The 15332-nt window shown below is 48.6% G+C and overlaps 1 protein-coding gene across 1 annotated transcript in view; it reads left to right on the forward strand.

Annotated features, from left to right (window-relative positions):
• Positions 1-15332, forward strand: part of LOC144820261 (dynein axonemal heavy chain 6-like) — a 1187310-nt gene that overhangs the window by 521336 nt on the left and 650642 nt on the right. The gene's annotated exons all lie outside the window — the stretch shown is intronic.

Below are 15332 nucleotides of genomic sequence, written 5' to 3' on the forward strand. Positions count from 1 at the left end.
ACCCATACTGGATCTCAAACACGCCAACAAATGGATTTGTCGGGAATAATTCAGGATACTGTCCTTACATCAACTCTATCCCTAACTCCACCATGGGGATTGGCTGTACTCCATCGACCTCCAGGATGCTTATTTTCACATCCAAGTGGCATAAAAACATCGGACATTCCTGAGGTTTGTGGTGTGGCAGGACCATTACTGATACTGTGTATTACCATTTGGCCTCAAGTCAGCACCCAGAACTTTCTTGAAAGTCTCGGCAGTCATAGCTGCCTATCTCATGAAACACCGGGTCTTCGTCTATGCCTATCTAAACTATTGGCTAATAAAGGCGTCAACTTTTCAGGAAGCAAACTCCATTTCAACTGGGCATGCGACCTCCTATTACACTTGGGACTTCAGATCAATCGCAGAAAATCTCAACCAATCCCTGTTTAGACCTTGCATTATCTGGGAAACTCCATCGACACGTGTAGGCAAAAGTGTGTCCTTCGGAGAAGAGATGCTTATCGATCCTTCATAAATGTTGCTTTCTTATGACAACATCTCATTCCAAGGTGAGGATGATTTCATCTCTCCTTGGTTTGATTGCCCCCTGCATCTTTCCCACGCTGAGTGCTGGTCGCCACATGCCACCTACCTAAGAATGCATAGAGGACAAGTGGGATCAACTAACGGACAACAGGATCCATGTGTCCCTCCATGCAAAGCATTCTCTCAAATGGTGGTGCTCCCCCGAACAATCTGCCTTTTCACCAACAGGTTCCTTCTCAGATCATAGTGACCAATGCATCACTTCAAGGCTGGGGAGTCCACATGGATCATCTACAAATGCAAGGCATGTGGTCTCAAAAGAGATGTTGAATCACATCAACCTCCTTGAACTTCGAGCAGTCCATCTAGCTCTCAAGGCCTTCCAGCCATCATTCAAGTCACATACCCTGCTTGTTCAAATGGCCAATACCACCACAATGTACTATCTCAACAAGCATGGGGGGGCAAGGTCCAGGCACTTGGCACTGGAAGCCCATCCATATAGAATTGGTTGATTGGCCGAAACCTACAGATCACACCAACTAATGTTACAGGCAAGCAGAACTGCACAGGCAAATGCCCTCAGCAGAGTTCTGCAAGAAAACAACAAATTAGTCTTGCACGACAACGTCGTTCACCAAGTCTTTGAGCTCTGGGGCACACCCACCATGGATATGTTCGCACCAAACAAAACAAGAAATGCCATGACCTTGCCCCAAGGTACTATCAACCAGGGACACTGGGGAATGCCATATGGATCAACTGGTCCAGCACATTTCTTTTCACTTTTCCTCCGATTCCCCATATCCAGGCAATTCTAATCAAGCTCTCCTGCTCCAATGTCAAGATGATACTCATACCAACAGAGTGACCACCTCAGTGGCGGTTCACGGACCTGCTTCACATCTCAGACTACCAGGCAGACCCGACCTTCTGACGAAATTTGGAGGCCAGATAGTACACCCCAATTTCACCTTCTTGAATTTGGCTGCATGGCTCCTGAGCTGGTACAATAAGGACATTTGAACTTGTCACAAAACTGCATGGAAATCCAGAAAGAGGCCAAGCGACCACCCTACCGGTCAGCGTATACCTTGAAGAGTAAGAGGTTTTGCATCTGGTGTTCCTCCAAAAGTGCGGATCCTATAACTTGCCAGGAAGATTTTATTCTTCCATTCTTATTACATTTGCTAAATCTGGCCTTCAATTCTCTTCCATAAAAGTTCACCTAGCTGCTCTTACTGCATGCAGAAAATGTCCTACACAAACCTCTTTTTTCAAACTCTCCATCAGCAAAGGTTTGAGGAAGGTGTTTCCTCCTATTAGCCATCATTCCTCTCTATGGGTGCTTAATGCAGTCCTTTCCTGCCATATGCAGGACCCATTTGAGCCCATACACAAGCATCTCCCCAACACCTCCCTTTAAAAATAGCTTTCCTTGCAGCAATTACATCAAGACGCAGGGTAAGCAAGCTCCAAGCTTTGCGTTCTCAAGAACCGGACACAGTTTTCCATTCTTCCAAGGTGGTTATGAGAGCTCACCCAAATTCTTCCCGAAGGTTGTTTCAGATTTCCATGTTCATCAAACTATTTCATTACCCACATTCTTTCAGAACCCATCCACAAAAGCCAAGAAAACTCTTCATTCTCTAGATGTACAGAAGTGTTAACATTTGATCTCAATAAAACTTGCAACATCCGCTGATCAGACAATTATTTATTAATTATAGTCTGGTCCTCACTGGTCTAGCCAGTTCTAATTAATCCATTTCAGGATGGATTATTTCTTGCATCCTGTTATGTTATCAGAAAGCTAATAAAACACTTGATGCCAGACCTAAAGGACATTCCACTATGGGTAAAGCAGCCACTGCTGCCCTAATGTGTAATATTCCCATTACAGGGATTTGCAAGGCAGATACATGGAGGTCTGATCACATTTTTACCAAACATTGCTGCCTTGATTGAATGAATGAATGAATGAAATGAAATGAAATTTATATCGCGCAACTAAGCCCGTAGGCATCAAGGCGCCTAACAAAGTGAGATCAAAAAGGCAGAAACCAAGCTAAGGATATGCTATGGCAAAAAGCCATGTCTTGAGTGCCTTTCTAAAGGCCTGCTTTGAAGGAAGGGTTTTAATGTCAGAAGGCAGAGAGTTCCATAGCCTTGGGGCCAAGGTTGAGAAGGCTCTGCCACCCCACCTAGCTCTACGGACACGGGGGATGGATAGCAAGGCTTTATTGGCCGAGCGCAGGGATCTGGAGGGGGTGTAAGATTTTAGCAGATCCCTTATGCCTCCTGACTTGTTCGAGGCCAGGGCCCCATAGATCAAGCAAAGGGACTTGAACGAGATCCTGGCCTCGATTGGAAGCCAATGCAGTGCTTTCCTGGCAGCCGTAGCAGAAGCCCGCCTGGGCAGATCTAATACAAACTTTGCAGCCGCATTCTGCATCATTTGGAGTCGCGTTATAAGACTCTTGTTAATGCCAAGATATAGGGCATTACAATAGTCTAGTCTTGAGCCTATCAGTGCAACTACTATTTGCTTTCTTGCTAGGGGGGACAGGTAATGTTTTATTTTCCTCAAGATGTTTATTATGCCACAGCAGGTGGAAATGGTCCTGCTTACTTGCTGGCCCAGCCCCAAATGAGGGTCGATCATGACTCCTAGGTTCCTAGCCAGAACAGTGGGTGTGGGGCACACTCCCAGGGATGGAGGCCACCATTCCGCTGACCAAATATTCTCCTTGCCTCCGAACACCAGAATTTCGGTCTTCTCGCCATTAAGCTTCAATGAATTGCAGATCATCCATTGAGCCACTGCCTCCATACAGTGTCTAAAGTTGGAGGCAGCCGAGATGACCGGTTGGGCGAGAGACATCATTATCTGCGTGTCGTCGGCATAGGAGACTACCTCCATCCCGTAAGATCTAATAAGCCTGGCAAGTGGGGTCACATAGATGTTGAAAAGGGTCGGACTTAAAGCCGACCCCTGTGGGACCCCACATTGCACAGGGAGGGATGGAGATAGAAACTCCCCCAGCTTAATTCTCTGTTCCCTCTGGCCAAGGAAGGAGGATAGCAGACTAAGTGCCGGCCCCTCCACCCCTATCTCCCTCAGCCGAGATGTTAACACTGAGGGAGACAGGGTATCAAACGCAGCCGTAAGATCCAATAGGATAAGGAGAGTGGTCATGCCCTTATCCACCCTGGTACGGATGTTGTCAAGCACCGTGGTAAGGGCCGACTCCGTGCTATGCTCTCTCCGAAATCCATGCTGCGAGTGATCTAAAAGGCCAGAGGTTTCCAGGAAAGCAGCCAGATGCTGGTTGAGATGGATTTCCAACATCTTTGCTGGGGCTGGGAGCAGCGAAATGGGGCGGAAGTTTTTAAGAACGCCCGGGTCCAAAGTAGGCTTTTTTAGCAGTGGTTTAACCACCGCTCTTTTCCATTGTGGCGGGAAGGTCCCCTCTCTCATTGCCCTATTCATAATCTCTAGCAGCCGGGGCAGGAGAGTCTCCTTACATTGTTTTAGAAGTTTTAAGGGGCAAGGGTCTAGGGGGGACCCCGACCTGGTCTTTGAAAGGAGAGCTTCAAGTTCCATCAGGGAGAGGGGGGGAAAGCTGGAAAGACACCCTAACGGTATCTCCTCCAAAGATGTTAGTAGAGGGACCGGGACGCTCGGAGAGGAAGATAATGCCGACCTCTGAGATTCTAAGGCCGAATAAATGTCCACAATTTTTGATTGAAAAAATTGTGCGACACCATCACAGAGCCGCTGTGAACTAACCACGGGGTCCGGTATTTTCAAAGAGGTGAGCGTGTCAACGACCTTAAACAGCTCTTTAGGCGAGGAGAGCGAGGAGGTCAACGAGGTAAAATACTCTTGTTTAGTCCTTATAACCTCAGTTTTATACTCTTTTAGGAGGGATTTATGGCTATCCCTCTGTCGCGGATCCCAGCTAGTCCTCCACAGGCGTTCCTGTCTTCGAACTCCCTGTCTAAGGAGTCTTAATGATTCGGAAAACCACGGCGCCGAAGGGCTTTTCCTCGCGGAGTAGCAGAGGGAGGCAGGGGCCAGATCATCAATGGCAGTTCTAATAGCAGTATCAAATCTGTCTACTGCTTTCCCTACGTCCTCCTCTGTGGAAATCAGCCTACTAGGCAGTCTAAGGACAAGCATTTCATTAGAAATGTTTTTGAGGTTGCGTCTCACCTCCATTTTGCTTGGCTGATTTCCCTTACTCTTGACAGCCGGGGATGTTAATTCTAAAGGAATCGCAAAATGATCTGACCAGGAAAGAGGGATAGGAGTCCCGGTGGTAAGCCGGGGGTCGTTAGAGAAGACCCCATCAAGCACGTGGCCTGCTTGATGGGTGGGATCATTAACTAGTTGTTTCATCCCACATCCGGAGAAAGTATCCAATAGGGACGTAGTATCGTTTGACTCCAGATTTTCCAAATGGAAATTCATGTCCCCCAGGACAGTAAAATGCTCACAGCCAAAGTGTGGCTCTAACATGTTGAGCATGTGTTGGCTAAAAACTGTCCTGGTACCCGGTGGCCTATAGATGAGAAGGCCAGTGAACGGAACTGCATAAGGTCCGTTGATAGAGAACTGGAGGGCCTGAAAGGAGCTTAGCGGTGTGGAGAGAGGGATGGTGTGGCAGGAGAAGCAGTCTCTATAGAGGATGCCCAGCCCTCCCCCAACACGTCCCACTCTGTCCTCTCTCACCAGCAGGTAACCATCAGGTACTGCTTCAACCAGATCCGGTCCCGAAGAGTCCTTGGCCCACGTTTCTGTAATAAAAACCCATGCGGGTTGTCTAAACAGAACGAAATCCTTGAAAGCAAGATTATTCTTAATCAAGGACCTCGCATTTATGAGAAACCCCTGATCGTTCCTCATCAAGATTCCTGGTTCAGTATTCAGTGCTAGCGGTATGGAGGCCGCCGATGATTCTGATGCTAGGGCAGATGCCCAAGGAGGGCAGGCCTCCCTCAAAAATCTAATTGCTTAAAAAGCTTAATTAATTCAATCTCTGTCTTCGCCACCGCTATAAGTAGGGATGGGCTTGCTATTCTATTCAGTGCTTATGACTAAACATGGAAATCCCCTATGAGAGAAGGAATAGTTTCTTACCTGTAACGCCAGTTCTCTCGTAGAAGTATTTCCATTACAAGTCATTAGCAACCCTACCTCCCTCCCTGGTGGAACAGACAGACATACTCATGAATCTTATACAAATCATCATTCTTCACCTCAAAAAGATCTGAGGTAACTGCCTCTAACCAAGCGTGATGGTATACTGGAGGTCTCGGGGGCCGTAAAGGCACCACGTCTAATTTCAGCTCTAATAATGGCAGCCTATGAGACTACACTGTCTTGTTCATTTCTATAATCTTCTAAAAAAAGGGTATGTGAAGACATTTGAATTGTTTTACAAAAGCATTATGCAATACATGTATCCTCTTTACAGCCTTTTTTATTTGCAAAATGAAGAATTTGCTCCATTGTAGCCTCTTCCCACAGGCTACAGAATATTTTCTTTCTTGAGTGACTCTGCAGGCTTCACAGAAGAAAGGTGAACATCTACACTTAAGAAGATAAATTGGATAAAGTGCTCTGGGGTTCCCACACGTGGGCGGGACTATTCAGTGCATATGACTTTTCATGGAAATACCCCTACGAAATATCTGGTAACGTAACGTAACATAACATAACATTTACTGGACGTTTTTATGGTTCAACTTTGTTTTTATTGATTTGAGGCAACTGAATAGGCACATTACATACAGCATATCTCCCCTTGTACCATCAGACTGACCCTTCACCCCCCTCCGGCTAACCTAGCCACCCCGTCTCTTTGAAGACCAGGTGTGTTCCCCCTGTGAGTCAAAGAAGGCGAAGGTATTTGGGGCATGGCACCTCATTGAATTCCAATGCTAACAGGGACAATAGAGGGTGCCAGATAGTGTTAAATGTGTCCACTGACTGCGTGAGGTTGGTGTGGATTCTCTCCATCCCCAAGATGTACCATGACCTGTGTAGCCATCCCGTATGTGTTGGTCTAGTCTGCATGCCCCAAAGAGAGAGGATGTGTTGGGCCACTGCTCCCATTTCTAGGCCCATTTGTTTCCCTTTTACTGATTTCCGTGGGTATGTAAGGGGGTGGGAAGTCCCAGCAGAGTGTAGGCTGGGAAGCGAGGTATTTCCGCCTCGAATTGTCTGTCGATGTCATCTAAAACAGCCTTCCAGAACCCCATCAACTCCTTGCAGTCCCAAAATAAGTGAGTCAGTGTTCCCTCCTCGTCACAGCCCCGCCAGCATGTCGGACTACAGTCAGGATTTCCTTTATTTAGTCTGGCAGGCGTCAAGTACCTGTAGGTCGTCACTTTGACCACCGCTTCTCTACTTGCTGTATTCCGGCCATATGATTCGCCCTGAAATAGATGTCTCTCCATTCCTTCTGTGACAAATCTCTCCCCAATTCTCGCGTCCATCGTTTCTGCCCTGTGGAGGGCTCTAAGGGCGTTGGTGGACAGAACATGTTATATAGTTCTGAGATCAGCTTTTTGTCTGATTATTTTTTGTCTGGTTATAAGCCATTTCTTGTACGTCTTAAGTTTTCGACCGACCATCGGGTGTACCTCAGGGAGGAGAAGCCAGTGACGAATTTGGAAGTACTGGAAACGCTGCGGGTCTTTGATACCATATGCCTGCGGCACATCGGAGACCTTGAGGAACCCGTCTAAGTCAAATATATGTCCCACTGATTTACAGTCCGAGGCCCGCCATTGCTGGAACGCCCGCTCCTCTACACATGGAGGAAATGCAAGGTTATCGAATAGGGGTGTTAATGGAGAGAGGAAGGAAGTAAATCTGTGTTTAACCGCCAATGTTTCCCACACCCGCAACACTGTGTTAGTAAGAGGGGAGCCCTGGAGGTTCGGTGGCCTAGCAGCGCACTTTAGGAAGGGCACCTTCCATAGGGGTAATTTTGCCAAAGCCCTATCTTGAAACAACCATCTCTTTTCGGGCTCAGGTCTGCTCCATTCTACCAGATATCTAAGTTGCACCGCCCAAAAGTATTCTAGGAAATTTGGAGCACCAAGTCCCCCTTTGTCCGGGGAGAGGTATGATGAATTTCTGTGCAATCGAGGCCGCGCCCCCGCCCAGATGAAGTGTTGTACTGCTCCTTGCAATTTATGTATGGTCCCCATTGGAGGCCATATCGGGATGGTCTGGAAAACATATAGCACTTTAGGCAAAATGGACATTTTAAAAGCTGCGATACGGCAGAGGAGTGACAAGGGCTGCTTCTGCCATTGACGCAGATCCCTCTGGACTTGTGAGAGGAGTGTATCATAATTTTTCGCAACTGTTTACGCAGTAGAGGGGCCAGAACTATCCCCAAATAGGGAATCGTGGTTTGGGATTGGAATTCTCTGTACTCCCTGTGGTCTCCATGTTGGAGGCCCTCATTTAGGCCCAAATGCAGGATCATTGATTTCCCCACATTTACTTTAAAGCCGGAGAAGTTACCAAAGGAGGTCAGCTCTCGAGAAAGGCTGGCACTGAATGCTCGGGGGTTTCTAGGGTCGCCAAGATATCGTCCGCATACAGACTGATGGTGTGCCATTCTCCTCCGAAGAGATTGCCAAAGATATCTGGACTATCACGTATCCTTTGTGCAAGGGGCTCCACGTAGAGCGCGAATAGGAGAGGCGACAGTGGGCACCCTTGCCTTGTACCCCATTGGATGTTGAGTGGCTGTGAGATTGTCCCATTGACCCGTATTTTGGCTCTGGGTTTGTCATAGCAGCACACTACCCATGCCCTGAACCAGTCTCCGATGCCAAAATGCGCCAACGTTTTGTCCAAGAAACCCCAATCGGCTCTATCAAATGCCTTTTCAGCATCGATCGACACCAGCAGGGCGTTCATCCTGGTACGATGAGCTTTGTCTATAAAATGCATGATGCGTTTGGTGTTGTTGCTCCTCTGTCTGTTAGGTATAAAGCTGTATTGGTCCGGTTCGATGATACCAGGGATACGGGGGCCAAGCCTTGCTGCAAGAACCCCAATAAATAACTTAAAATCCAGGTTGAGTAGGTAGATCGGCCGATATGAGCTGTATTGGGTGGCATCTTTCCCCGGCTTGGGAAGGACGACAATATCGGCGGCGAGCATATCTGGGGGAATGGATCCCTGGCCCTGGAAGGAGTTAAAAAGGTGAGCTAAGATCGGGGCTATGAGTGGGCAGAACAATTTATAAAACCCGGCCGAAAATCCATCCGGCCCTGGAGATTTCAAAGGCTTGAGACGGGAGATTGCACCTATCATTTCTTCAATCCTAATGGGCGCATCTAACACTTCTGTCCCCGCTGCATTTAAGGCCGTCATAGTGGCTTGGTGAAGATATATCTCACCATCCAAGTGCAGCTTTGGATCTTTATTATATAGAGAGGCATAGGACTCCTGGAGAGTTTCAGCTATTTGATCATCTTGATCTACCGTTTCTCCCTTCGTATTCCGGAGGGCCGTAATTTTGGAGCGCTGAGCGCGGGCTCTAAGTCTACTCGCCAGCAGGCGACCCGTTTTATCTCCCCCTACATAGTAGGAATGTTTAAGCCGCAGGGCCGCTTATTCCGCTCTGTCTAGATCCAGGCTTGCCAATTGCGCTCTGGCAGCTTTCAATTGGCGCCATACTCTAGGAGCGCCTGTTTGGCTGTGTACTTGTTCTAATTCTACCACACTGGCCGTAAGCAGCTCTCCCCTCACCACTGCCTTGAGAGCCCCCATATTGCCACTAGAGATGCGTCCGGGGTGTCATTTGTCGCAAGATAGTCAGTGATGCATTTGTGCAATTTTTGAGAGATCCCTTTTTGCTGGAGCAGGTTCTCCTGTAGCCTCCACCTCCCTTTTGGTCTATGAGTCGGGGGCACGTTGAGTGTTACTGTCACTGCATCATGGTCAGTGAGCGCCGCTGGGGTAATGTCCACTTTATCCACGAAAGCGTTGAGTTCAGTCGATCCAATAAAGTGGTCAATACTGGCATATGTGTGATGTGCATTGGAATAGAAAGAGAACTGTGTACTCTGGGGATGAGCCACCCGCCAAAGATCCACCAAACCCCTGTGATACATCCACTCACGTCCCTCTTTTGATAGAGCACCCGTTTGGCCATAGCGTTGCCCGGATCTATCTTTCTCTGGGTTCATAACCAAGTTGAGGTCGTCCCCCTCTAGTATTCTCCTATCATGTGAACTAAGAACCTCTGACATGGCTCCTTTAAGGAATTTTTCTTGTCCTGAATTGGGGGCATATATGGATCCCACTACCATGGCGTCCTCACCCAGCCATATCTTGTTCGCCAGTAGTCTACCTTTTACCTCTTCTACTTTGCCCTGAAACTTTCTGGTGAATAAAATGGCTACCCCTGCCTTCTTATCAGTTGTAGAGGAGTAAAACTGTTTTTTTTTTGTTGTTGTTTTTTTTGGAAGACCTTTATTGCAATTTATACAAGTATACAACAGTGTGCCTACAACCCATAGATAGGGCCGGCTGCAACCAACTTGATAGCAAATAAAGTGAAGCATATATTCAATGGCAACTGTCAGTACTGTGTAAGATATATAAAAGCAAATGCTAACCAGTGTTCCAGGCACCGCCTGTATCCTGTAGTAGTAGCATACACATTGAAGCGCGGTCCCATTTTGTGATTTTATATAACTAATAACACAAACCCCCAACCTCCCCCCACCCAAACATCCCAGGATTCAGGTCCTAGCACTGTCACGCATTCCAAAAGAGCGTAGGATAAGCAACGTACAATACGCGTTAGTTCAGTAAATCAGGTGATTAGATCTCGTAGCCTATGATCGTCCAACCCTACATGTTGCACAGGTCATTAGTGCACGTATAGAATAGTCACATGTCTATGCAAGTAATTCTCAAGAGACAACCTGTGGAGAGAGGAAAAGGCAGCATGCATCCCGCACCACCGGGGAACAGTCACCCACACGCATAGCTACGGAGACCCTCCCTCACCGGGCAATGAATCCCCGCTCATACTTCCAGCGCTATCTTCACCAGCCAGGGAAAGCATATATGCTGTATATGGGCCCCAGATGTCACGCGGTCGCGACTTTTCAGGAAGCCCCTCATAATAACAAACCAGTTGATCCCTGCAATACGCCATGTCTTTCAGCCACAGTTGAACATCTGGTGCTCGCCTCCCACCCCAGACCATAGCGACCCTGCATTTAGCAATCTGCAAGGCTAGCACTATCAAGCGTCTCACACCCGCCGGCACACCGGATGCCAACCCCAACAGACACAGGCGCATGTCTAGCACAACCTCAGTCGATGTCATTTTAGAGAGCGCCTCAATCACAGCAACCCAGAAGGCATACACTCGCGCACATCCCCAGGCCAGGTGTACAAAATCTGCATTATCCATACCACACCGGACACATTGAGACGTATCTCGGAGCCCGTACCTGACCAACTGCACTGGGGTGTAGTACCATTGGTGCAGAAATTTATAATGAATTAGGCGAAAGTTGCCGTTGGCCACAAACCCCCCGGTCATGGAGCAGCACTCAGACCACTCATCATCAGTTAGCAGTTCTGGCAGACACCCATCCCATCTGGCCCTGGCTGTCACCGCGCCTCCTCCCTCGTCCTCTTGCGAGGCTCGGTATAATCTGGAGAGTAACTTTACTCTATCTGTTGTGGCATATAGCAATTGTAAAGCATTCAACGTCAATGGTTCCTCCGGATATGTAGGATATAAAGTATGTATAGCAGCCCGGAGCCTGACGTATATAAACGTAGACATAACTGCATTAGGGGAACGTTCCGTCATAGCTTGTAATGGGAGGAACGAGGAACCCGGGAAGAGAGCACCTACAGTGTTGAGCCCCGCGCCCTGTAGGACCTGTAATGCCCCAATTTCATTTGAGACCGATATCTCTGTGTGATACAGCAGCGGCATACTAGGGGCATACAACGGCAGTCTGTTCGCTCGTCTACCCAATTCTCGCCAAGCGGTAGCAGTTGAGCGCACCGTGTCCACTTCTCCCTTTTCAAACACCGAGTGAGTGTTGACGATCATTGCCTTTAGAGGAATGGGTACGACTGCACTGGCCTCTAATGCCACATGAGGTGTATACGGTGGGGCCGGCAGCCAGTAGGCAGCAAAGTGCGCCTGAGCACACAGATAATACAGCTTCATGTCTGGAATGGCGAAGCCTCCCAAGTCATACGGCTTAGTCAGTACTTCCCATTTCACTCGTGGTTTCTTGCCAGCCCAGGTCAAGGCAATCAGTAAAGACTGTAGTCTGGCGAAGAAGTGCGATTTTAGCGGGAGAGGAATATTAACAAAAAGGTATAAAAATTTCGGAAGTACCACCATTTTAATTAGGGATATACGATCTGCAAAGGTGAGAGGGAGCCGAATCCAACGTGCCACTTGGTCTTCAAGTTTTGAAATGGCCACTCCATAGTTAGCCCTAATAACTTCTTGGCTATCCCTATGCATCCAGATCCCTAGATAACGCACCGGTTCCGTCGCCCATTCCAACGGGAATTCCAAGGGAAAGGGGAGGGTAACGTCAGTAAGTGGCAGCATAATAGATTTCTCCCAGTTGATGGAAAGGCCCGAGTGACACCCAAACCGAATAAATTCCCGAAGTATGGGTTCAAGATGTCGAGCAGGTTCTCGCACATACAGGACCATATCATCGGCGTACATGGACACCGCCAGAGATCGAAGTGGGAACTTCAGGGCAGCGTCTGCGTATTTTTGCCTCAGAACACACGCCAGGGGTTCCATCACAAGAGCAAATAGTAAAGGCGAGAGAGGACAGCCCTGTCTAGTCCCCCTCTGCACTGGGAATGGAGCTGACACATGACCGTTTACTCGTACGCGCGCCATGGGATTCGTGTAGAGCAGAGTAACCAGTGATGTATAAAAAAACGGTACTCCCATACGATGCAGTATCGCGATCATATACCGCCATGCGACGGAGTCGAAGGCCTTCGCGGCGTCGAGCATGACAGCCACCGCAGCCAAGTCTGGTTTGAGGAGATGCAGCACCGCAAAGAGAGCTCTTAAATTGTGAGTGGTAGACCGGAGGGGGATAAACCCCGACTGATCCGGTAACACCATAACCGGGAGGAGCAGGCGCAGCCGAGTTGCTAGTACTTTAGCTATGATTTTTACATCGGTATTCATGAGGGACAGGGGCCGATACGACTCGCACTTATTTTGAGGTTTACCCGGTTTTGGTAGTGCAACCAGAAGTGCTTCTCTCATCGTAGCCGGGAACTGACTCTGGTCCACAGCTTGCTCTAGGACCATTGCCAGGTGTGGAAGTAGAAGATCCACATATTCCTTGTAAAATTCGGATGGTAAACCATCAGTTCCAGCTGCCTTGCCGTTGGGAAGGGCTGATATCGCATCTCTGAACTCCCCCTCCGTTATGTGACGCATAAGAAATTCCTGTTGACCTCTCGAGAGCCAGACCAGCGCTATATCCTCCAAGTATTGTGCTATTTCCTCCTCCCCCGCCGTCTCCTTATACGCATACATTTGCTCATAATATCTCGCAAAACAGTCCAGAATGCCAGTTGCGCTAGTTACAGTGGTATCTCCATCCTCAATCTCCTGCACCGCACAATATCTAGCCCAGGGTTCTTTTATCCGATCCGCCAATCCTCGTCCCGGGCGACCCCCTCACCATAATAACGTGCCCTAGTTTGTTTGGAGAGGAATTTGACCTCCTGATCGGCTAGATCATTATATTCAGTGACTTTCAATCTGATGATGGCCAATAAGGACTCCTCAGGAAGCTCCTCCAGCTGGCGTTCAAGCAACAACAATTCCCTTTCCAACTTAGTCATGGCATCCCTTAGCGATGTAAGCACACCTGATTGCAGGCCTATACACGCTCCACGTATGGTCACTTTAAAGGCTTCCCACACCGTACACATACTTTCAACAGTCCCGACATTCTTATCAAAGAACTCCTCGATAATCGCTCTCAGTCGCCCACGCAACACCAGGCCAGTCAAGGTTCCCGGCAGCAATCGCCAGGAGAAGGGGGCAGGGGCATGTGACAGCATCCATAGCTCCATGCAAACGGGCGCATGATCAGAGAGCGTTCGTGGCAGGTGTCCAACATCCATCACCCATCCGCTGACATCCCGGGTCACTAACCAATAGTCCAGCCTCGACCACGTGTCATGTGCTGACGTGTAACAAGTGCCCTCTCTCCTCCCGGGGTGTCTTAACCGCCACGCATCCACCAATCCAAGCCCGCCCATACCATCTCGCACTGCATCAGCCGCTCTCCTATGCACACAAGGCCTATCACCTTTCCTGTCCATCGCTCCATCAAGAGTGACATTCAAATCTCCACCGCAAATTATGGCCGATGTGGGCAGCATGTAGATCTTATTCCATAGAGTGACATAAAAGTCGGGGTCATCAACATTTGGACCATATACATTAATCAACGTAACCAGGGTGCCACATAGCTTTCCGTGTAATATATTATATCGGCCTTCCTTGTCAATCTCCTCATGCAGGGCTACAAACGGTACATTTTTTAAAATCAGAATCATAACTCCACGTGCATACGATGAGTAACTCGACGCCAGTCTGGTGCCAGCCCACTGCTTACCCACAGTTTCAGCCGCCTTACCCCTAAGGTGTGTCTCCTGAATGAAAGCAACTTGTGCCCCGTGTCTATTCATAAAAGCTAACATTTGTCTAGTTTTCTGTGGACGATTCAATCCCCTCACATTCCATGTGATACAAGTAAGTTTACCCCCCCTATCCATATGACCAGCCCTGAAGTATATCCTGTAAACAATAGAACATTTGCAACATCCAACAATAGATGCAGAGCGTACAGCAATCCAACAATCGAGTAACTGCAGGAAACGTCTCAGAAGCAAGGCAATACACTGACCAATATCGTCCCAACCGTTGTCCAGTCCATCCCAACCACCCTCCACAAAGAATGCAACAGATCGCCCCGACCCAAAATCTCCGGAATTCCCCAAACCCCCCTCCACCCTCATCAGCACCCCCAACCTGCCAAAACTGTCCCCAACCTCCCAGACCCCAAAACCCCAACAATGCCACCAGCCTCCGACCGACGACAATGAACCAGACTACCCGGGTCTGAAATCCCTGGCACTCCCCAACCCCCCCTCCACCCACTTCAGCACCCCCAACCTGCCAAAGCCATCCCCGACCCCCCAGTCCCCAAAGAACCAACATTGTTCCAAACAGTATGTGGGGAACTCCCATATGTGGGGGCGTAGAGGCGCTCCGCTCCCGTTAGCGAACCAATCAGGAGCTGACCGAGTGTTCTATATGTACATCCTGCTCCCCTCACCCCAGCTCCTCAGCGTACTGCATAGCAATTTCTCATATTGCATATTAAACGGTATCTTTCACATTAATGTCCCATACGCCGCCATCGTGCAACCAGCAGCCCACTTTAAACGTTGTAGGAACAGCCACTCCAAATCGGCGGTCACCCACCAGTGCATAGGTGCCATCAGTGCCATTTTACAATCAGAAGAACATTATCATACGGACAGTGTTATGTACTCTGCAATAGTGAAATCACCCAGTGCTTAAGTCCTGCGCAAGTCGCAGGCGTGCCTGCTGCATCATTCATGTGACAAGGTGTAGTTCCCACTCCTTTCTGTTCAAAGCACCGAGCACCAAGGCATCAGGAATGTGAGTGTTTAGATACTGCGCGGCAGC

This window comes from Lissotriton helveticus, chromosome 2_1, assembly GCF_964261635.1.
Source record: "Lissotriton helveticus chromosome 2_1, aLisHel1.1, whole genome shotgun sequence".
Lineage (NCBI taxonomy): Eukaryota > Metazoa > Chordata > Amphibia > Caudata > Salamandridae > Lissotriton > Lissotriton helveticus.